The sequence below is a fragment of the Hydra vulgaris genome, chromosome 08 (genome assembly GCF_038396675.1).
Source record: "Hydra vulgaris chromosome 08, alternate assembly HydraT2T_AEP".
NCBI lineage: Eukaryota > Metazoa > Cnidaria > Hydrozoa > Anthoathecata > Hydridae > Hydra > Hydra vulgaris.
Window position 1 is genome coordinate 12,773,546 of NC_088927.1, and position 26,455 is coordinate 12,800,000.

The 26,455-nt window shown below is 28.2% G+C and overlaps 1 long non-coding RNA gene across 2 annotated transcripts in view; it reads right to left on the reverse strand.

Moving 5' to 3' along the window:
• Positions 1-14,641, reverse strand: part of LOC136083625 (uncharacterized) — a 29,271-nt gene extending 14,630 nt beyond the window's left edge. Inside the window, exons 1-2 of one of the 2 annotated variants that reach the window (XR_010639945.1) lie at positions 14,519-14,641; positions 1,361-8,276 (exon numbers count right to left, since the gene is read on the reverse strand). This is a non-coding gene — a long non-coding RNA (uncharacterized LOC136083625). Of the gene's footprint in view, positions 1-1,360; positions 8,277-14,518 lie in introns of those variants that run through there. The other variant, XR_010639944.1, reaches the window with a different exon arrangement.
• Between the last annotated feature and the right edge of the window lie 11,814 nt (positions 14,642-26,455).

Consider the following 26,455-nt stretch of genomic DNA (forward strand, 5'->3'; position numbering starts at 1 on the left):
ATTCAACTTGGTATCAAAAAATAAGTCTTAAAAATAAAGCAATATACGCGATCATAAATAATAATAAAGCAATTTTTAAAAAATACAACTTGAAATCAAAAAATAAGTCTTAAAAATAAAGCAATATACGCGATCATAGCGATCAGACGTGTTTTATCTTCTTGCAAATAAATAGAAAAAATTTATAAAAAAATAAATAAATAAATTTAAAAATAGATCTTACAATGGAAAGTATAGAACAATTAATTAACTTTCTTTTGGAAAAACAAAAAAAACACAATAGTTGAAGAAAGTCATAAGCTATTAAAAGAATTAGAAAAAAGTTTTACTGCAATTACGACTGATAATTTAAAAATTATTACCGAAAGATTTAATAAACTCGAAACAGACGTTATAAACAGTTCAACAAAAATTGTTAGTATAACAAAAGCTTTGGAGCTATCTAATTAAAAGATATCGTCCTTAGAAAACGAGTTAAATAATATTAAAAAATTTATTCATGTAAACGATGAAATAGTCGCATCAAAATTTGAAAAAGTAAAAGAGCAAACAAAAAACTAAGTAGTCAGATGAAAGATACAAGCGCTGTAAATAAAATAAACAACAAGTTAAGGGAAATAGAAGATCGATCGAGAAGAAATAACCTAAGGATAACTGGAATAAAAGAAAGTGAACACGAAAGCTGGGAAGAAAGTGAGTTAAAAGTTTTAAAACTGTTTGAGGAGACGCTTGAAATCAAATGTTAAAATGTTAAAATTGAACGAGCACATAGAACCGGACCAAGAGATGCTAAAAAAAATAGAACAATAGTTTTAAAACTCCTAAATTATAAAGATAAGATTGATATAATGAAGAGATCTGTAAGACTTAAAGGAATGAACATTTATATCAACGAGGATTTCTGTTACGAAACTGTTCAAATACGAAAAGATTTAAGAGATAAAATGTTAAGAGAAAGAAGACAAGGAAAGTATGCGTTTATCTCCTACGACAAACTTATCATTCGTGAATGGGCAGAAAAGAAAATTGACGCAAAAAATCGCCATGTATAAATTAATTTTTTATTTTTTTATACTTAATATTTTATGGGATATTTTTAAATTTTTTTATTCTTCAAATTATTAACTTGATATTTTTAAATGAATGTAACGTTTACATTTATCTTAAGCTTAAATTCTTACCGAAATTCTTTTATTTCTATATTTAAAAACTAAAAAATGGACTCAAAACGTGCAAATAATTTTGAGTTTAATTCTTTTGACTTTTAACAATAAACAATGAAACTGATTCAATTTATTTTAGTAAAGCAGGTGCTTTGTTAAACAATTGTTTTTCTTTTTATAACAATGAACTAAAAGAATTTCTTGAGCGAGATCGCTTAAACATTTTAACATAAGAAGTTTTGAACAGAATTTTGAAAATTTTAAGAATAATATTGAGGAAACTTTAAATATTTTTAACGTTATATGCCTAACAGAAACTTGGTGTAGTTCTGACGAGGCTATATCTAACTCGAATCTTCACCTGCTAGGTTTTAATCCTGTTTCTTTAGCACGTAAAACAAAAAAACGAGGCGGTGGAGTACTTTTTTATGTAGGTGAAGGAATGCGGTTTATAAATAGGCCTGACACGAGTATTTTTGATGTCGATAAAGAGGTTTTAACAATTGAAATTTTAGCCAAAAAAACTAAAAATATACTTTTAAGTTGCTGTTATCGCCCACCATCTGGTGAAATAAATAGTTTCAAGTCCTTTTAATTACTGATATTATAACAAAATGTAAAATAGAAAAAAAATTAAATTACATTATTGGTGACATAAATTTAGACGCATTAAAATATCACGTAAATTCCAAAATTAATAGTTTTTATAATGATTTATTTGAAAACGGTGCAATTCCGCTTATTAATAAACCAACAAGAGTAACTTTAAAGTCAGTATCTTTAATAGATAATATTATGACAACTAACACTTTTAATGAATCTCTTAAAAAAGGGTTAATTAAAAATGATGTTTCAGATCATTTTCCTATCTTCTTTTCAATAAATACTGATATTGAACAATTACAAATAAAAAAACAAGTTATCCTTAAACGCTGCTTCAGTGAAGTAAATATTGCATCATTTAATGAACAACTATCATTACTACATTGGAAACATATAAATTTTTCGTCGGAAGCAAATGTGGTTTATAACTCATTCTTTAGAACATTCTATGAAGTTTATGATGCAAACTTTCCACAATACAAAGTTAACTTAAACAAAAAAAGCTTAAAGTCACCATGGATTACTAGGCGATTTTAAAAAATTACTGGCAATCAAAAAATTAAAACATGCAACTCACCAAAATTTATTAAAAACAATGATGATTTTTTATACATTCCTAAAGATATAGCAAATCAAATCAATAACTTTTTTGTAACTAACTTTTGTAACTAATTTATCAAAAAATATTCCAATTATAATTAACACAATAAATGATTTTAATCTTCCGATAATTTCTATACTTAATAACTTTGAACTTTCGATTAAAGAGTTTGAATGTGCTTACAAAATGCTAAAAATCAATAAATCGATAGGCCCAGATCAAATAAATGGTAACGTTATAATCAGTTCTTACGAGATCATAAAAACTATACTCTTTCAGGTCTTTAGTTGTTCGATTAAACTAGGTATATTTCCTGATCAACTAAAGATAGCGAAAGTTACACCAATATTTAAAGGGGGGGGGGGGGGATTATCAAATATAACTAATTATCGTCCAATTTCTGTACTTTCTGGTTTTTCAAAGATTTTTGAAAGGATCCTTTACAATAAAATTTATGATCATCTTTCTAAAAATAAAATACTAAATACAACCCAATATGGGTTTAAAAAATATAATTCCACTGAACACGCAGTGCTTCATCTGACTAGAAATATTGCAGATTCGTTTGAAAAATCACAATTTACTCTTGCAGTGTTCATAGATCTATCAAAAGCCTTCGATACGATAAATCATGAGATTCTTATTAAAAAACTAGAAAATTATGGAATCTGTGGTAATTTTCTAAAATTACTTAAGAGCTATTGAAGCAATCGTAAACAGTATGTGCAAATTGATGTATCATCTACAACAAAATTACTAGATATAACATGTGGTGTTCCCCAAGGGTCTATTCTAGGACCACTACTTTTTCTCATTTATATCAATGATCTTTATAATGCCTCAAATTTAAAAACACTAATGTTTGCTGATGACACAAACTTTTTTCTGTCTAGCAATAATATCATAACAATATTTAATGACATGAACATAGAACTAATTAAAATTTCAAAATAGTTTAATAAGTCTAATAAGTTATCAATTAACATAGAAAAAACTAAATAGACTCTATTTCATCCAAAATCCAAAAAACATCTTTTGCCAAATGATATGCCTCAAATATATATAGATAATATTCAAATAAAACAATCAAAAGTTATACTTTTTCTTGGTGTTTTTATTGATGAAAACCTTACGTGGAAAAATCATATTGAAACCTTGCGCAACAAAGTTTTAAAAAATATTGGAGTATTATATAAAGCGAAAAGTTTTGTAAATAGACACGCATTAATTCAACTTTATTACTCACTTATTGAATGCCATCTAAATTATTCAAATATCGCATGGGGCAGTGCTAAAAAAAGTCAATTAGATCCTCTTTACCGGCAACAGAAGCATCTAGCACAACTAATAAATTTTAAAGATCGTTTTACCCATGCAAAACCACTTTTATTCAAAATGAGTATTCTTAATATATACCAACTAAATGTTTTTAACACTCTTTGCTTTATATTTAAATGTAAGATAAACTTAGCTCCAATACCTTTTCAAAATTTATATGCAATAAAGCCTAAAAACAAATATGATCTAAGAAATGACAATTTTATTTATCAACATTATTCGCATACAAGCTTATTTGTGGAACCAAATAGTTTTAAAAAATTTTGATTTTTCCCAAAGTTGGAATTTTTCTACTTTCAAAAACAAACTGAAAAAAGTTATTTTCTCAATAGAAAATATTTTCGAGTTCTTCTAATCTCGTTTCTCTTTTATAAGTGTTATCTAAATGTAATTTAAAATATTTGTTTTTTTTTTTTTATTGTTTTGTTAATCGGTATTTTATTTGTATGAAGGTTTTCATAAAAGCGGTATTTACTCATTTAAAATATTTGATTTTATATTTTATTGTTTTGTTAAACGGTGTTTTATAATTGAGGTACCTTATTTCATTTGTATGAAGGTTTTCTTAAACGGTATTTACTTTTCATTTTATATTTTTTTGAAATAATTGGTTTATAATTTTTGTATTGATAAACGGTTCTCGGTGACAGGATCTTACGATCCTCTTCGAATTTCCGTGATCTTCATATATTATGTACCAACGACACTTTTACCAGAGAATATTGTAAAATAAAAAAAAATAAAAAAAGACATTAAGTAATATTAGCCAAATTTATTTCAGAGGCCTGGTCTCGAAATTAATTCGATGTAGGGAAAAAAGTAAAGATGTTATTAAAAAAAATCAACTAAGCAATACTGTCGCTGCTACTATTAGTTCTCAATTCATCATGATTAAAAACCTAAATGATTAAAAAGATACTTTCGAGGAATTGAAAAAAAATGCAAATATTTAGTTTTTTTAAAGCTAAAAGAAAAAAAAGGAAGCCTAATATGCTATTGAATATTGTTATTAAATAGCAAACATGTATTTTTAATGAAGTATCTCTTAAAGTACCGAAAATTACAGCTGAATGGTCATCAAACAAGATATTTTACGATAAGAAAATCAGTGAAGATATCATTTACAGATATTGTGACCATAAAAAGGAAGGGAACTGCGTCTTCATGAAAAAAAAAAAAAAAGCTACAAAGTTGCAAAAATAAAATACTTACCTGGTTAAATGTTACATGCATTAAATCTATGAGTATAAAATTATATATTGACTATTTGAGATCAGTTGTTTTACTTTTTGATTTATTTATTCATAAAATAGAACATTGAAGTTGTCCTGTTAGTTTTAGTAGGTTGTGTACTGGGTTTACTTTCACTTTTGTGTTTTTTAAGACATAATAATGATAAAATACTAAATACAGTGAAAACTATAAAAGAAAAGATTTAGGCTCTTTTTTCAACAGAACAGTTACAAAGTGTAATCATTTTTTAAAATTTACTGAGTCCTAAATAAAAAAGATGACAATTGCTATATCAGCATATCCAGAACTAAACTATTTGTAAACAAATGTATCATTGTTTAAAAATGGAAATAACACTTTTAAGAAATGGCTGTTTAGTTGTAACGTGTTTATTTTGTACAAATGAAATTGAAAATTGGAAGCGAATCATTTGTCTGTCAACATTTATGTTTTAAATGCTCACAAAGGACTGTCTTTGTTTTATCCGATTATATTTGTTTTAATACCTCATTATTTGATCCAATTATACTTCACATAGATAACACTAAAATTGAAAATATTGACTTCTATATTAATAAACTCACGGAAGATTCAAATTATAATAATACTCGAAGAAACTTCTTCTAACACTTTTAAAAATAATACCAAAATTGTCGCTAATATCATTCGAAATAAGACTGAAAATACTGTTGTACAAAGAACACATGATGTTTTAAAAGGCATAGCATATTTCTCATTAATAGATAACTTTTTCATCCTGGTGTTGTAAATATTGACCTTAGTAACCGCATGGCTCCAAAATGATATGGTATTCATTACATAAGCATAGAACAAAATACAAAAAAGTAGCATGATTATAGAAAACATAAAGTTACAGCTGCTTGACTATCTAATTTACTTGGTTTTTTTGGAAAACTTTTAAAGTTATGTTATATTGGAATGTTTTTTAGAATGTTTTTTACACCAGGCCTAAGCCATTTAGAAAATATTCAAAAAAATAAATTATTTGAAAACTTTCTAAAGCAAAAGTTAAAAAATACCTATACTTTATTAGCCTAATCAACAATAAGTATGGCTGTAGCCCTGATAAATTAGATCTATCAAGAAGTTGGTTAGACTAGAAAACTCAAGATTGTGTTAATTGTGTTGGGCCATTAAAAACAAGTAGAAAATTTTCTTCAATTTTATGTTCAATGTCAGATACAGATGCAATACATCAAACATTTTTAAATTAAACAAATTAATACCTTATTAGTAATTGTTGAAGAAACAGTAAATTCAATATATGATTAAAAGAAAATGAAAAACTGAAATTATCTTGAAATCAAGTTTTTTTATATTAAAAGTCAAATTTGACAATCTGGTTTTGTTATGTTAAAATCATTAAGAAAATTTATAAAAAACTTTTTTTACCCTTGTAATTTTTTCGAGATAAAAGCAATTTTAACATTTTGAAAATTTTATTTTTGAATTTGTATATATAAAGGGTTCCTTTTATAATTTTTATAACAATAATTTTCTCTCTGCTGAATTTTATTTTTGTTTTTTCATATCACTTTGTTTTTATGATTGATTCAAGTTTTATTTTAGCTAGTCCGTTTTTTTTGCATCTTTTTTCTTATTATTTAACTGAAATAATAATGTCTGGCAAATTCTTTGTATTTCTGGCAAATTGTTTGTATTAAATCTCTCTTTTTATAAACTTGTTTTAAACAACTTCATATAGGTTTTTTGTACACTTTATGATCTTGATAAACGATAGTATTTGAGCAGACCATTCGAATCTTTTGATTTAAAATTTTTATAAAGCATAAAGCAGAAGCACAATACAATAAAGCGTTTTAAAAATTTAGCCAGAAAAAATATAAATACTAAGATCTGGAACACTTGTTGATACTTTATCAAACTGAAAAGCTACCATTTTTATTCTTTTCCCTACATCGTAAACATAAGTGTGCGGACCGCGTCGAATGAATTTGGCTAATAAAAAGCGTTTCAGAGACGCTAGTAGGGCGTTTACAAGCACCGTCTGTATTTAAAAATATAATTTTATTCAAAGCATATGTTGATTATTTATAAAGTTATTGGATTTTATTAGCATTTTTTTAAAATATTCTATCAGTTGGACATCAAGAATGATTGGAATACCTTAGACTTGTGTGAGTCGCCAACCCATTATAAACGTTATGACTTGTATTTTCATATTTAAATGTAAATTAATATCAAACGTTAGAAAGGTGTTAATAACTAACATCAAACGTAAGAAAGGTGTTATTATTGATAGTAATAGTAATGTTTATTGCAGTTAAAATTACAGTAATTACAATAACAATTTAATGCAATAACAATTACAATTTTTCTAAATATAATAAAATATTCATAAATAAAATAAATTGTGGAACACAATGCAGGCAGCCCGCAGAGTTAAAAACAAATGTTATTGAAAATATTCAACAATCTTGCTTCTATGATTTCATTTGGTAACAAATTCCCATTATTAAAAACTCGGTTTGTGAAGAAATTATATCTCAGTAAACAAGATGGTATGTATTCTCTCTTTAACCTGTATTTGTTGCCCCGTACCAAAGAAACCGGGCCTGAACAAGACAAGGATGATGCCGATTGTAGATTTTTGTACCAACTTATTTGGTCTATATTTTTTAAAATCTGTATTATTGTATAAGATCTCTTCTTGCACTTTTTTCTCCAATGATGTTAAACCCATCGCTTTTCAAGAAACCGTCTTTCAAGAAACGGTCTCACAAATGTTGTATATAGTGATTTCACCGTTTACACATCAAAGTATGTAAATGTACATTTAATTTGACTTAAAGTTCTTTGCGCTTTTGCCGCCACTTAAGTCATTTGATCATGCCATTTAAGGTCAAATGAAATAATCACGTCTAAATCTCTTTTACTTACTGTTGTATCTAATGTATGCTCTTTGCCGTCGTGGTCATACTATAACATATTTGTAAATTCTTTTTACCTACACACATAACTTTGCACTTACAACTTTCAACATGGCCAAGCATATTTTCGTTCATTTTATAAATTCAATGATGTCATTCTGCAAAGACTCGTGGTATTCAACATTTTCATAACTCTCATTAGTTTAATGTCATCTGCCTATAATTTCCAATTCGAATTAACAATTGATGGTAGATCGTTTACAAATATCAAGAATAACAAGGGATCAAGCACAGAGCCCTGAAGCACACCACTTAAAATCTCAAGAAATAGTGACAGGTAATAACCCATCACAAAAAAAAGACGATATTTAGCCACGTAGTACACCCTTGATACCATAGGCTTCGTATTTTTTGACAGCAGTGTATCTTATAATAAAAAAACATTAATAACAGTAGAAACAGTAGTTACGAAGCTAATTACAATATTAAAAATTTTAAATTTTATTTTTTTATATTTAAAATTTTAATATATTCAGATGTTCGAGTTTACCAACTCCTAATTGGTTCCATAAGTTTTTCTTTTTATGTTTCAATGCTTTAATTTTGTCTGTGATGCGTTTCTCTTTTTTAACTCTTTGATCATACCTTGCTTTTTCCTTATTTGTAAATAGTTACAAGTTTAAACAGGGAACATAACTAATAATATGCTCCATATAGTTATGCTTGATAAAATTTATTTTATAATTTATATTCTATATATAATTTGAATAATTAAAGTGATCCCCAATTGCCAAGATTAGTTGTGCTCGTATCTTAATTATTACTTAAACCATAAGAATTATCTTAATTAAGCTTTCCAAAACAAATTATTTATCAAGATATTTTTTAAAGCGAAAATATATTTTTTTCAAAAGTAAGTTCTGGCACTTTAATTTTTTTTTTAAATTACTGGTCTGATTAATGTGCTGTTGTAATTAATAAATGACATTAATAAATGACGTTAATACAAAAAAGTTCTTTAAAATAACTTAAACTCGTTATATTTGGTCGACTTTTTTGCCGACTAAAAAAAAAATGCCCTCGTTTGTTGACATTTGCTGACTGCCAACTATATATCTAATTTTGCTGACTCCATTGCCCAGTATGTCCAGTATGTCCAGTATGTCCAGCAAATTTAGTAGAAAGGCTAGACACCCCCAAAGCCCACCCCCTCGGGATGCCTTTTTTTGTGTGTGTATATATATATATATATATATATATATATATATATATATATATATATATATATATTATATATATATATATATATGTATATATATATATATATATATATATATATATATATATATATATATATATATATATATATATATATATAGTATCGGACAAAACAAGTGCAACCAAACAATGCTAATTTAGTTTCTTTATATAAAAGTGCTGCATTTTTTCAATTTAGAGAAATAACTATGTAACTGTTTAGAGACAAAGTTCTTCAAGTTTTATTCATCACAAAGTTCATTATTTGTACACGAAAATTAATAAATTAATCAAAAGTATTAAAAAAAGTTGATTTCCTTCTGGACAAAACAAGTGCAACTTGACAAAATGTTGACCAAGCTATCAAATACAGCTATCAAACCAACCAACATTTGATAGCTGTATTTCGCTATCAATATTTCGTGGCGAATCCTTTGTTGTCGATCACAGCCTTGCATCTTTGAGGCATAGATTCAATCAGGTGATCAATGAAACTTTGTGGAATCGCTGCCCAAGCCTTTTGGATTTGTTCAAACAGTTGATCCTTGTTACGAACACCTTCACAATTAATTCTGCGCTTGACGATCTCCCACAGGTTCTCGATAGGGTTGAGATCCGGAGATTGAGGCGGCCAATCCATCACCGATAGGTGGTTGTCTTGAAACCACTGCTTTACTTCTTTTGCAGTGTGTTTCGGATAGTTGACTTGCTGAAAAACCCATTTTATTGGCATATTCCATTCAGCATGAGGTAACATAACATCTTTCAGGATATTTTTATACATGAAACAATCCATTATTCCATCTTTTCGATGTATTGGACCTAGACCGTTAGCAGAAAAATACTCCCAGATCATTACATTGCCTCCACAATGCTTCACGGTGTTATGGCAGTAACGTAAATCAAGGCGTTTTCCGGCTGGTCGACGTACACGGCAAATACCATCGCTCCCAATGATGTTGAACTTCGATTAATCACTGAACAGGACAGTTCGCCATTTCTGCACATTCCAGTCAATATGAGATGTAGCAAACAGGAGTTTTTTCTTCTGGATTTTAGTGAAATCAGCGGTTTCTTTGCAGGGCGTCGAGAAAACAATCCGGCTTCAACAGCACGTCGTCTGATTGTTCGGTCCGATACAGGCAGGTCTAGTTGCTTTTGTATCTCGGCTGATGATATCCAGGGATCCTTCTTGACGGATCTTACGATCATAGAATCCTCTCTAAAAGTGGTAGAATGCGGTCTTCCATCTTTGTTATCTGCTGCCAACTTCCCCGTAGAACAATATTTGGAACATAGTCTTGATACGGTCCATTTTTTCACGCGATATTTATCACAAATACTTTTTTGTGACATTCCACTTACGAAATCGCCAATGATTTCCTTTCTTAGTTCCAATGCAACACTGTCGGGAGCCATTTTTGCACTTGAAGTCATAAAAATAATAAAAATAAATAATCACGCTTCTCAAGGCTTACCGTGTTACATTTACCTTGTGATGATACAATAATGCTCTGTGGAACACAACGTCTTGGTTGGATGTGGACTGTATTGATGTAATGAAACACTTGTTGTATTTCACTTCTTGTATTGATGTTCTTCGATAAAACACTTTGACAAAACTTACTTCGATAAACTGTCCTGATAATACTGACTGATTGACTTCCATATACTGACTGAATTACTTGTCGATTTACATGTCTCTTATATAGTAAAACAAACCTGTGCGAACCTGTTCTGGAAGATTCTAGATGCTTCTTTTCGATACTTCTGGAAGTTTCTGGATGCGTCTGGATGCTTCTGAATGTTTCTGGATACTTCTGGAAGCTACTGGATGCTACCAGATGCTTCTTCTGGAAACTTCTGAAGCTTCTGCATGCTTCTGGAAACTTCTGGATACTTCCTTTAATTATTAAAAAACTTCCGTGACGTTGACACGGACCAGACTTAAGAAAATGAAACAAACCAAAAAAGTTGCACTTCTTTTTTCCGCTGCAAAATGGCACTTGTCAACGAAATTCTGCCTGTGTGCTGTCAACTGTCAGCTGATTGCTCATGTCATGGTATGCCATGACTCAAGACTTCTGAACTGTTTGCTGTGGTAGTATAGTTCGTTTCGTTTTTAAGACATGTAAACTTAGGAACACTTTTTAGCATTGTTCGATGTTGGTTACAAATGTTTTGTCCAATACTGTATATATTATATGCTCATGACTTTTTTTCAACCCCGTGCTCCTTTACTATAGTTTGATGAACTTTTACTTGGAGCACTCGAGTGAGATGAAATAAAAATTTCATATCATCTCTCCAGCCTGATGTTTCGAGAATAACTTCTATTCCGTTATCAAATTGCGTTTTCAGTTGTTTGTACTTCTTCAAAAGTTGAGATACTAATGGATATTTAATGTTCGGCGATTGTGTTTTACTCCCAAGTTCTTCATCCATCACCAAGCCGAGGAACCTATCTAATACATGGTGCTGACTACTGATAAAATGAGGTTTGTTGATGCATTTTTCTGTGAATATTCGTTGCAATATTACAACAACGCAATTCTTTTTTCCTGTGTTAACGCTGGCGGTATCTGCAACAATCATCTGTATTGAATTCCATAGGTGAAATTCATCGAGGATTTAGAAATTCCTTTAGTAATAGTTTTTAACCCTGCTATCTACCAAGCCCAGGACATCCAATTTGATTTCTCTTCTTTCATTTTTAAGGACGACTACTTGATAATCGATTCCGTTGATGTGCTTGCCATTAACGGAATCGATTAAGGACCAACCTTAATCGATTCCAACGGAATCGATTAAGGAACCGTGTAAGGACCAACTTTCCATATGCCATTTTTTAATCATTTAATGTTTCAGCTTGATTGCCTCTTAGATTGTTGACTTGAAAAACAGCTGATTGATATGGAGTTGTGATGTCAATGTCATCACGAGCCAATTGCTTGAACATGTTAGAAGTTTTGTCTCTTCTTCTTCTTCTTCTTCTTCTTCTTCTTCTTCTTCTTCTTCTTCTTCTTCTTCTTCTTCTTCTTCTTCTTCTTCTATGATGAATGTTTGTTTACAAGACAGTTCTGTTTTTTATGGATTAAGCAGTAGTCTATTTTCAAAAAACCATGTGATGACTTCATTTGCAAATTTAACTATATTGTTTATGTGGTCTATACCTGGTCTGATAACAGTATACAGTTGAGTATCATCAGCATACTGATGGTGATTATATCTAAGTTTAGCTATAATGGGATTTACGGAAGACACAAACATGGAAAATAGAAAGGAGCCAATAACACTACCTTGTGGTGCTCCTGTTGAAATATCTGAGATTCATGATTTTGTTGTTCCATTAGAAACAAAAGTTTTTCGAATACGAAGGTATAAAGAAAGCCATTTCATTGCAGTTCCTGCAATACTAAACTTGTTTTTTGCACGCTCTTTTAGTAGTCTGTGACCAATAGAATCAAAGGTTGATGATATGTTTAAAGAAGAGAAAAGTAGTTGATATATTATCAATGTTTGATAGGATGTCATTGAAAATCTTAAGGAATGCTGTTTCAGTTTAATGATTAAGTCGAAAACCAGATTATAAAAGGTTGAAGATACAAAGGAAGTTACATGCGGAAGAAGATTAGATAAAGCAAGCTTTTCAAGAATTTTGGAAACAGTGTTCAGATTTGATATAGGGCGTGGATTGGTAGGATGGAAATCAGTTAGATCTTGGATTTTTGGAATTGGTGTTATTTGGGCAATCTTGTATATATATATAATATGTATTTATATATATTATATAGTTTATGTATTTCTATATATTATATATTATATAGTTTATGTATTTCTATATATTATATATAATATGTATTTATATATATTATATATTTTATAGTTTATATTTATTTATATAATATATATATATATAAAAATATATATATATATATATATACATATATATATATATATATATATATATATATATATATATATATATATATATATATATATATATATATATATATATATATATATATATATATATATATATATATATATATATATATATATATATATATATATATATATATATATTATATATATATATATATATATACACACATGTATGCACAATTATTATAAGTTTAGGAATTTTAGTTGATTATATGCTGTTACTTACGGGACGCAAAAAAACATTGCATTAAGCCTGCTGCTTTAAGTTGAATATTATAAGCCAAATATTTAACCTACATAAACAGGCTTCATTAACTTACATGATATGGTAAAATAAAATTGTGACTCTCTACACCCAGTCAGGAGCTTGGTATGCAAACCATGATAATATTTGAATCTTTTATATCCTTTGAGATATGCGAACTTGACAAAAAAAACTGAAATTTGTAACTGCTCTTTTAGAGCTACTTAAATGGGAAAAAGATGAAGTACAAAAATCTGTTTTTACTTGTTCGCTTACTAAATAAAAGTTTTTATTGCTAAGATTGACACATTTAATAACCCTTTCTGTGAAAATTCATACTTAAACTACCGAGCATGCTGTAAAATAAGTGACAATTGCATCTATGTTGCAACTACCAGATACAAAAGATGGTTATATTTGAGCTACACCTCAACATAGAGAGCTATTACCTGCGTTTAAAACAAAAAAATTTTTTTTATTAAGCTCTTAATGTCAATAGACTTAAAAGATATGTTAATTTTTTTTTTTTTTTCTAATAGTGTTATCGAAATATAGTTTGGGTAAAATATTGAATCCAAATTTGCACTTTTAGAAATGGAAAGAATATGTAACATCTCATTTTAAAAAAAAAATGTTCTTCATTGTGTTATGCCAAAAAAATGTTCTTCATGGTATTCTACAAAAAATTTAAATGTAAATAATATTTTTAGACAATTGCAAGTTTGTTTGGTACTTGTTTTATATATATTATATGGATAGATACTATCTGCAGAATAGAGTGTGTACTTTTAATCGGGAGGATAAGGGGGCAATTTAAATACTTTTTTTGTTTTAAAAATTAAAAATATTTGGTGTTAATGATGCGGTTTTACCAAAAAAATGTTACATATTCTTTCAATTTCTAAAAGTACAAATTTGGGTATTAAAATTTCGTCAGATCAAAAAAATATTTAAGGAGACTCTATTTAAAGTTGAATTTTACATAAGAATATTATTGCTGTAACCTACTGTCTATATCACACCATACTGTTGGTATCAAAGAATATCAGTTAACCTATTCGTTCAAAAACAGATTTATTAAAAGCTATATACTCTTTGTTTGAAAGCAATTTGTTGAAAAGATAATTTTGCGCAGACAAAATTAGGTGTAATTTAACTGATCTTGCGTAATTTAACTGTCAAAGTGTAATTTTAATGAACAATACTAAAACAAAAAACTTACAAAATAAATATTATGTTATGATATAAAAAAAACAATTTTCGTTTCAGTAAAACTGTCTTCTCAATAATATACTATAAAAAACTTTTTACATAAATGTTTCAATCATTCAACATTAGGCGCTTCGAATAAAAACATATCACGTCATATAACAGATAATTAATAATTAACCAAGAGACTATTGTTTGAACACCATAGTTTTTCTCCAAGTTGAAGTTATTATATATTATTATTAATTATTAAAATATTAGTTTTTAACCAAAATTAAAATATTAAAAATGTATAAAATATGGTTTACATATTTTTTAAAAAGTGAATATAAAAACTCATCACTTGCAAGATAAATATTTAAGTTTTGGGTAAGCAAGGCTAAATTTGTTTTATATTAAGGCAAAACTAAGTTTTTGTATTGGTGTGACTGCAAAACATGCCAAAAAATAATTACTTTACCGTCTTTATCATCTAAGTGTGTGTAAATTTTCTTATCTACTGCCGTTTGATCTTTCGGAATATTACCGTTAAATTCAAAAAACGAATCCAATCCAAATGCATTTTTGTTTAATTCTTTTCCAATACTTACGACAATATGTTTTACACCGTCATCACGTGTTTGAGTCAGTTCAACAAGCAAAAGTTTTCTCACTTCGATCTTATATGGATGAAGTGTTTGCAGCAGTTTATAAATCCCATCAACGTCATACACCTTATAAATAAGAATATGTCCACTTCCGGTACCAACCCATAACATATCCCTGACTGAACACAAGCACGTTACCCTGAGATCAGTATTAAGAGCATTTGGTGAATCTCTCAAAATATTGTCGTGACAGCTAAATGTATGTAAAATGCCTTTAGTTTCTTTTTTGAACACTTGAATTTCAGGACTACAGTGAAAAGAAATGAAAAATAATTTTTCATCAAACGAAAAAACAATATCTTCAACTTTTCTTTCAATATCTTTAAAACACATGACTTTTTTCTTATCTTTACTTTCATTTAAATTGCAATATTTGAATGAATAACCCAATGACCAAATAAATGTTTCAGATAATAAAACTGAAGTGGTTACCAGAAACTTTTTTTTCGAAGAAATGGGATTAGATTTTTTTCCAATGAGATGAGAGTTTCTTAACATCCTTCCATTCAAAAAACTATATAAAGTAACCTCGGAACAATGACCATCGTCAAATCCAAGACAAACCCAATCCTTATTAGCAGAGATTGAATAAATAAAATCATTTTTTATTTCGTAGTTTCTTAAAAAACTATAGCCCTTGGTTTTTTTAAACTAAAATGATATCATTATGACTTCGTAACAAAACACATACATGCTTATCACCTATAGGAGTAATGGATGATATATTAAACTTCTCTTTCATTTCTTCATATACTTCAATTTTTTTGACAACTTCAAAACTTTCCATATTGATTACGATAATCGATTGGTCTAAAAAATAAACTATCAGTATAAATTATAATTTTGTGTAATTAAGTATAATTTATAATATTTCAACAAATTTGATTAGCACTGTTATAGAACAAAATCATTCTAAAACGTTTACAAATTGACCCACATGTTTCTATGCCATAGTTTTTATTTGATGATTAATATAAAAAAACAGACTGTAGCATAGGAATGATGACAGCAGCATAAATTGATGACTGTGACATAGGAATGTAGCTTTAAATCTGCGCGTTATACTTTAAATCTGCGCGTTATACTTTAAATCTGCACGTTATACTTTTTAAAATCTGTAGTGCAACATACGGATTAAAGTAATCTCAATATAATGGCGTTTTCAAGACATCAAACAGTGGATGAATAATCGCACAGAGGAAGGATGATGGGGATAAAATAAAACACAGTGGATGAATGATCATCCTCAAATATGATCTTTATCAAAACTTAAAATTAAAAGAAAATCTGTTAAGATGGTAATTTTTTTTATGTCTTTTATTTTCTCAAATAATAAAAAAATCAATTTACTGACGTGCTCATGAAATAATTCGCTTATTTTGACATGATCATGAACAATTAGTAAGATTTATGTAATCCTTTTAATTTTTATAAATTTTTTGCTTTCAAAGCCGAGCTTCCTCCTATGATATTCCTGAACTGCTAGAGAACTGTCCAGACTTTTCTTAAATTCTTCTAAACACTCTAGAATGTTCAAAAAAACTTCCAGTACTTTCGAGAAACTCTCAGAACTTTCTAGAAGGTTCTTGAACGTTCCAAAAATAGCTGTACAAGTACAAAAACACAGATGTTTCAAACCAAGATAACAATTCGTGTTATTGCAGACTGAAATAATAGCGATAATAGTCGAAGAGAAGTTATTTATTTGAGATGGCATCAAGAGGTTGTTTGCATCCAGCTGATTCATTCTGCTGCGTGTGCAGACAATTCACTATGACTAGAGCGAAAAAGTATTTCGCGGAAGCAAGTCGTATATGGTGCGAGGCCTTCAAAGAATACTTCAGCGAGCTGGTAGGGGACCAAGACTAATCTTGGGTACCATATTTCACATGCGAATACTGCAAAAAAAAAAAACACTTGAAAATAAACCGGACAGTTTGATGTAACTAAATTTATTTTCATAAAATTTCAATGGTTTCGATCTAGTTCATTTCTAGGAGTTTTAATTTATTAAGTTTTGTCATAAGTCGTGTACTGTAGGCTAACACATTCCATCTTGAAATCGTTCCATATTTTGAAATTTCCTATCCTCAAATTATTATAATTCTTATGTATTATTATATGGTATGTTAGAGGTTGGTACAGAGGTAAGAAGCGAGCCATGAAGTTTGTTTTCCCGTGAATTTGGCGAGAGCCGATGGACCATTCAAGCAACTGCTATTTCGGCATGGTAAACCCAAAAAATTGTAGCACCGGCAAAAATGCCCCCCAGGAACAAAAATTGTGTAATATAGTGTTATCATTATATTGTTTTCAACTCTTCTGAAATGGTGACAGAAATTAACTAACTCCGAATCCTCAGTTAATGTATGTATAATAGTTGAGTCCTCATAATGGAAAAAAGTTATAAAAAGAAAAACTATTATCATATACTTTATCATATATATATATATATATATATATATATATATATATATATATATATATATATATATATATATATATATATATATATATATATATATATATACATATATATATATATATATATATATATATATATATATATATATATATGTATATATACATATATATACACACACATATATATATATATATATATATATATATATATATATATATATATACACGTATATATATATATATACATATATATATACATATATACATATATATATATATATATATATATATATATATATATATATATATATATATATATATATATATATATATATATATATATATATTTATATATATATATATATATATATATATATATATATATATATATATATATATATATATATATATATATATGTAATATATGTGTTACTGTTACTTGCAGTACCAGGAATTAGCTAAATGCTAATGTTTATAATATAATTTAATATTGCAACTCTGAGTTTCATGTGTTACCACAATCATCAGGTGGGTAGTAAAAGTTTAATTTTGCTTCAATTTGTTTTGTGGACGTTACGGTTTATATTTGTACTTTGGATTTTGTATTGGTATTTTGGATCGTTACGGGACGGAAATTGATTAGTAGTTAGATTATTAATCTGTTTATATTTAGCTATTAGTTGTGAAATAGTTATATGTATAATGTGTTTTAAAATTTTTATTTATGTGATAATGTGCATTATTTATATATTAAAAAAATAAGAAATTTTTATTAGGAATTTATTTTTGTGGCGGTACTTTGATATAAATTCGGTTCTTTTATTTAGCAGTTCCTCAGGTTTTGGATACGATATAATAGCAAATTTCTCATACAGACATACAGAGCATTTTTTGGAAATATTTTTGAGCACTCTTTTAAGTATGCTATATTATACATGATAATATAAAGATATTTTCTTTGTTCATATATATACACTTACGTGTGTATATATATATATATATATATATATATATATATATATATATATATATATATATATATATATATATATATATATATATACAAAAACAAAAGTTAGACAAGTGTTTAAACTATTTTATTATTGCTCTGTTCATTAAGAACATTTTGCAGTCTTTTTGTAAAATACACTATATATATATATATATTTATATATATATATACATATAAATTTTTTAGTGTATTCTACAAAAAGAGTGCAAAATGTTCTTAATGAACAGAGCAATAATAAATTAGTTTAAACACTTGTCTAACTTTTGTCTTCTATCAAGCCACTACTAAGTTCAAGTCAACTCTCGGCTCAATTTAGGAAATGTTCTATTTATATTCAATAAAATTATTTTTAATTTAAAAAATTTCAAAACTTTGTCATTTTTTTTTGGGAAAAACAAAACAAATTACATTTTCATGATTTTATTTAAGTACTTTTTGCAATGATTTAAGATATAAAATATTATATAAAATCTATCACAGATAAAGTATATTAGCCATATATTTATTTTCTGTATTTTATGGTATTTTCACATGATATTATTTTATATAATAAGTTTATAAAATATATTTTTCAGACAGAATTTAAATATTAAAAATGAATGCAAAATGTGGGTCAAGGCGACCAACAAGAAAAAGAACACATAATATTATAACTCGACATCAAAGTGTAAGATATGCTGTGCAACCAAATTAACTTCCTGTTAGTGACCTCCCAACATATAAACAGATTATTCAATATGCCTATAAGATTATTCAATATGCCTATAACTGAAAAAATTGATTCTCCTGCCAAGTTTTAAAAGTGAAGAAATTCTAAAAATTTGAAAAAACGTGAATCCAAATCTTTTACTAATGAAGGAGAAACCAATAAGAAATAAGAAAACCAAGAACATTTCAAAAAGAAATTGCAGCTGAATGATCTAAAGCTTCAAAATTGAAAGTTGTTGGTTGGAAAATAACCTTTTAAAGGTATTTGATATATCAGCATGTAGATGTGAACTTCCTCTTTTAAACTGTGATGACAGGTTTGAAATTAATAATACATTTTCCTTCCAGTAACTTTCAACTCTAATAGTGGTTGCTTGCAGCATTGTTGGAAGTGAAGATAATAAAAAAAAAAAAAAAAGAGAAAACTTTGAAACGTGAACTTATATGGATTGCATGCTGCCACGATATAATTGAGACCATGTTAATGGATATATTCTCAGCTACAGTGGCGAATACTAGCAGACCAACTATCGGTGCCTTCAAATGTTTTCAAATGAATTGCATCAACAAATCTAGCTTCAAAGTCGCTGCCAATGATGTCTTTAATGGAATGCCTTGGTTTACGACAAGAGACGATCTGCTTTTATAAGACTGTAATCTTCCAAATCCAAGAAGTTACATAAGAAACACATTTATCAGCAGGAAGACGAAAGGTTTCTACCCAAGGGCCGTTACAAAGAAAATCATAGAAAGAGTCCTCGTCAGCTTTAAGGTAGTCATAAGAGATACGAAGATAGGGGTGTTCTGATGATAAAGAATAATGAAGTAATTGCTTTATAGAGGTCAAAAAATTATAAAAAGATATTTTCAGTTTTGAAATTGCTTTTTAGCCAAACTTTTTTCTTTACCATTAATTTTTTGATTTGATTATTAATTGAATTTTCTTCAGTTCGTTTTTTTCTCGGCAGAGAAACTGATGGCAAGCTATGACTTTGTGCATGAGGTGCCCTGCACAATGCAAGATGGATGGCTATTGCATCTATTCTATTAAGATTTGCCTCTTCAGAGATGCTTTAACGCATCCAGTGCTTTAAAGCGACACTTATGGTGCTTTTCAAAGCATCTAGTACCACTTGCTCTATTTGATGAGCAGGTCAAAGGTGAAATCAAGACAGCAATGGTGGTAAACTTTTTGCATTAACACCATTCAAGAATGCTGTTAAGTGGCTTGAAATATATATATATATATATATATATATATATATATATATATATATATATATATATATATATATATATATATATATATATATATATATATATATATATATATATACTTTATGTAATTAAATGAATAAAAACAACTAAATAGCGGGACTTAAAGTTTCATGCCCGAAGGCAATCATCAGCTGTGAATACAAACAAAAAACGCCAATAAACCGTTTAAAAAAACTTAAAATTAAAATTAAATACCGTAGAACGGATTCAGACGTGATAAACAAATCTGGGTAAAAACAAAACAAGAAGCCGTTATAGTTTACTAGTCCCCTGTGTCAAATAAAGAGAGCAAGAATTTCTTTGAATGTCGAAACTGATATACAATTTCATTCTTTTTGTTTAGTAAATTTGTTCCACAATGTGATAAAATTTCATATTTTTCATAGAGACAGAGGTGGCAAATTTTTGTTGTAAAATTATAGGGTCTGCAACGTTTAATTTTTCTCCACGTTAATATAGGTTTAATGTTTTGAAAGTTCAGTGTCGTTTCTGTATTTAACTAAAGCAAAGGATTTTAGATGATTAGTGTTCTAATCATCTAAAATCCTAATCTTAATTTAAATGATGTGTGACTAATACCAAAATATACTTTTTTGTTACCTTCATTATTAATTGTAGCTTGGTAAACAATATTGTTGAACAAACACTATTTGTTTAATGGACAAATTGATTTATTTACACAGTTACATTGCTTGGTTTCTATTTGCTTGTTGTTGTGCAATATTTTATGATTGAGTGAGTTGATTATTGATTTCAGGTTAGGCATGCAGCTGTAACTAATCTTGATAGAATTTCGATAAAATATTTTATGAAGCTTGTGGCCTGGTGGAAAATGAGAATCTATAAGAGCCAGAAAACGGTTACCTATTTTTATTTGGACATTTACACTGTACGGAGGGTTGTACCAAATTATATTTCGTTTGCGATGTTTTTTTTGTGATTGGATTTGTAATGGTTGGTAGATAAGCTTTGGGTTATGACCTGATTTTTTAAGAGCTTCTTCATATTGTGGAGTAGAATTCATGAAACTAGTTTTGTTTAATGACATGGAAGATAATCTTTGTTCGATATTGCGAGGGATTGCTTTAATTATGCTCGGAGGGGGTATACCTTAGTTGGTTGTCAGGTTTGCAGTAAGGTTGAAATGAGTTGTTATCTAGATTTAACGTAACATCAAGATAGTTTACAATTTTTATATAAGCTTGGATGGTGATGAGTAGATCGTTACTTTTAAATATACTTGTTATTTTTTTTTTAATTTTGTCCATTTGCTGACCGTTTTTGTTTTTAAATACGGCAAGGCCGTCATCACGATATAATCCGAAATCTTCCTTATTATAATGGTGTGAAATTTGAAATAGTAAAAAAATTCCCACTAGCTCGCACACTTCAGCACCATCAAATGCCCCCAATGTGACATCGAACGATCCTCCCCTTTTTTTGATCCACGCCGTTTCGTTATTGAAAATTAGGGATTTTCTTCCATGTTTTATTAATGCTTTATCTTCGCTTTTTATAATGACATGATGTTCAGCAAAAATCAAAGCATTTCACCTCTCTTGTATAATTCAGATTTTGTCACTTCACCTAAAGTCAAAGCTGAATTGTTTGCTAAGAACTTTTAATCTATATCATCTCTTGATTTCACTAGTTGCGTTCTACCTGACATATTTATAACAAACAGGTTGATCCATTGCTTGACAATCACTTCAGCTCCTGTGTCTAAAGTGATTTCCTGCTTATATTCTTCTACAGCTTGTGGTCCAAACAACATACCTGTTTTAGTCTTGCAGAAGTGTTCTCCGAACTGTTATCTGTACTTTCAAAACTATTTAACAAGTACATATCGGAGTCTTGTTTTCCAGCCTGCTAGAAAGTGGCATCTGTTATCCCTATTTTCAAAATTTCTGGAGAGCCATCTGACTCATCTAACTACCGTTCTATTAGTCTTATTCCTATCATAAGCAAGGTTTTTGAGTCTTTAATTAACAAACACTTAATCTCTTATCTTAAATCTAATAACTTACTTTCTAATTATTAATATGAGTTTTGATCTTCTAGTTCTACAGCTGATTTGCTAACAGTAATAACCGATAGGTTTTATCGTGCATTGGATAGAGGTGGAGAGGTTAAGGCTATCGCTTTTGACATTTCTATAGCTTTTGATAAAGTTTGGCATGATGGTCTTCTCCATAACCTTTCTTCTTACAGTGTATCAGGTAACATCTTTAAGATTATTGAATCCATCCTTTCCAATCATAGTATAAAATTTGTCCTCAATGGACAGCACTCTTCTTCATATCCTGTAACTTCAGGGGTTCCTCAAGGTTCCATATTAGTCCATATACTCTTTTTAATTTACATTAACAATCTTCTGGATATTCTCACATTGAAGGTGGCATTGTTTGCTGATGATACTACCATTTAAGCCAACACTCTCTATTTGCTTGGAGGGGGCATTTAAGCTTGAAAAGGATCTCACTTCTGTTACAGCATGGGGCTCACAGTGGCTGGTGAACTTTAGTTCGGATAAAACTACATTTTTTTTCAGCCAATCTTTATCATAATAATTTAGATTTATAAATGGTATATCCTATATTTATGTACTTAATGAGTCATCTACCTTACATCTTCTAGGATTAAATTTTGTTTTCTTGGAAATCATATATCAAATCCATTACAAAATTAGCATAAGCGCCGCGCTGCTAATTTTGTAATGGATTTGATATATGATTTCCAAGAAAGGACTTGCCATAAGAAATAACTATTGGATGGCATTCTTTTTTAGATTTACGTGAATCTAGAGTTGGCAATAATTTGCCATCCCAGTTGGCAGTTACAGTATCCGGGATATTGTTTTGAAAATTAACTTTTATATCTTCAGCCCGCTTCGCATTTCTGTATGAACTGTATGGATTGAGGACTTGCTTTTTCAGAATCAAACGAGTTAATGAGTGAGATAAAGATGAGTTTTCCTGTGGTGGTTCATAAGATAATGTCGATGGAGCTAAAAATGCAAAATATTTAGCATGTCGCTTTTCCTCCTCAATGGCCAGCCTTTTTCCTTGTCAATGTCCTTTTTCCTCCTCAATGGCCAGCCTTTTCTTCTTTTTCTGTAAGTTTAACTGTGAAATTAGAACATCTAAAACATATACTTAGAGATCACATACAGTATTCTTACATAAACACTAGGTCAAGAAAATAATAATGAACAGAGTTACTCAAAAAAAAATCTTGATAATTGAGTTGCTGTTTTCTTTCTTATCACTGCAATATACAACACATTAGAAATTTTTATATACATTAGATAACATTAATATACAGCACATTAGAAATTTTTATATACATTAGATAACATTAACATACAACACATTAGAAATTTTTATATACATTAGATAACATTAACATACAACACATTAGAAATTTTTATATACATTAGATAACATTAATATACAACACATTAGAAATTTTTATATACATTAGATAACATTAATATACAACACATTAGAAATTTTTATATACATTAGATAACATTAATATACAACACATTAGAAATTTTTATATACATTAGATAACATTAGAATATAAAACACATTAGAAATTTTTATATACATTAGGTAACATTAATATACAACACATTAGAAATTTTTATATACATTCGATAACATTAGAATATACAACACATTAGAAGCTTTTATATACATTAGATAACATTAATATACAACACATTAGAAATTTTTAAAAGACAGAAAACTTATTTTCGCCATTCCATAACCGGTTCTTAAAACTTAAACTGATTCTGAGAAAACTGTTTATATTTATAATGGTGAAAAATACTAGGAAGTCTTCACCAATAAAATTAGTCAAATCATGCATAGTTTTTTTCAGGAAGCATTGGAAATATAGGTCTACCAAACCTTAACCCTTTCTTTTTTTGAAGTTATTTCATTTATTGTCACAAAATGATTTAGCAAGAGTATTTTATTTGCAATCTTTTGCCTCTGTCCTCTAAGTTGTTATTAAACAGAGACAGTGGAGCCAACTACTTAGTGAGGTGCCACATGTGGTTGCTAATAGTTTTCAGAACAGTATTAGCAATTGTTAAATAGATAACTTTATACTCAAATAATTAAATAATCAAATTTAAATCTTTAGTAAATGCTGCTGAAGATATTTTCTTAGCCACCATGGAACAAAATACAACAAACTAACAATCATTTGTAGCTTAGTAAGTTGATGTCTAGAAAAAAATTTTTCTTTAGGTAGCAGACTGGTCTTCTTGTTCAACAGTAAAACTTTTATATAGTATGATAATTTTGACATTCACTTTGCATTGTACAAAGCATCTGGTTATTTAAATCCAGTTAAAACCACATTTTGCATATTACTTAGATACAACAATTTTATTTGAATGTGTTCTATATAATCACCTCTGTTGAAATTTTGACTCTTGGCAAAAATTGATGAAATCTTTTTTTATTTATCAAAGAATGTAAAATTTGAGGGATGTCAAGGTCCTTTAATAGTTTGGCAAATCAAATGCTTAAATTTTTTCTTCAATCTAAAAAATAACCAATGCAGTCATTATTTTATAGCTCATTATACTGATGTTCACGTAATTTTAATCATTAAGTAATAAAAAAATATCTTACAAAAAAAACTTCTCAATGCTTTGTAACTTAAACATTTGAATGATTTTTTAAAGAAACCTTTCGGAAAACTTTTTGGTTTAAATTATAGTTAAATACGCCTGAGTTCCTTACTTCCCTATCAAATTATATTTTATTATCAAAACATTTCAATAATATTAGGTGGTTTCTGAATTTTATGTGGTATAAACGCAATTGTGCCAGTTTTCAAATTCATTTACATTATGGTCAAGACAAACTTCATCTGTTTCCATTAAAGAACTAGAACATCTTAGGATATTTGATTGTTCTTTTTCTTTATCGATTCTTTTTTTCAACAATTTTTCTCTCATGATTTGTGACTTTTTCTTTATTGATTTTTTCTTGTTCAGCAACTTTTTCGTCATGATTCATGTCTTTTTCTTTATCAATTTTTTCTTGTTCAGCATCTTTTTTGTCATGATTCATGTCTCTTAAAAATAGAATTTTCGTAATTATCTTTAATAATTGCAGTCGAGTCTTTTTTGTAATAGTTGCTTTCTTTTTTAAATTACGATATAATATTTAATAATTAATTAAACCAACACAACAGCTCCTGGATCATTATCATAGTTAGATTAATAAATTTTGAAATATGGGGCAAGATGACGAACTTGCAAACTTAGTCCCATCATATTGCACCAGACTGCCTGTTTAAAAATATTCGATTGCCTTTCCATGAAGGAAGGCAATTAATTAGCCTTTTTTTTTTTAGTAATAGGTAGTATTTGAACCAAGTTACTTATAAATATTAAAAGAAATAAAATAGCTTACCTATATCTTTAGCAGTGCTTATTTACAAGCTCATAAAAGTTATAACGTGGAAGCGGTAAGCAATCAAAGCTTCACAACTAATACAAAAATGGTGATTTTAGTGTCTCTATACAATTTTTTAATACTGCCACTATTGCCACCAAGTAAAAAACTGGAAATTTAAGACATCCTTCATCTTGCCATGTTCTTCCCTATATATATATATATATATATATATATATATATATATATATATATATATATATATATATATATATATATATATATATATATATATATATATATATATATATATATATATATATACGCACACACATATGTATATATATGCACATATATATACACATTTATATATATATATATACACCTATATATATATATATATATATATATATATATATATATATATATATATATATATATATATATATATATATATA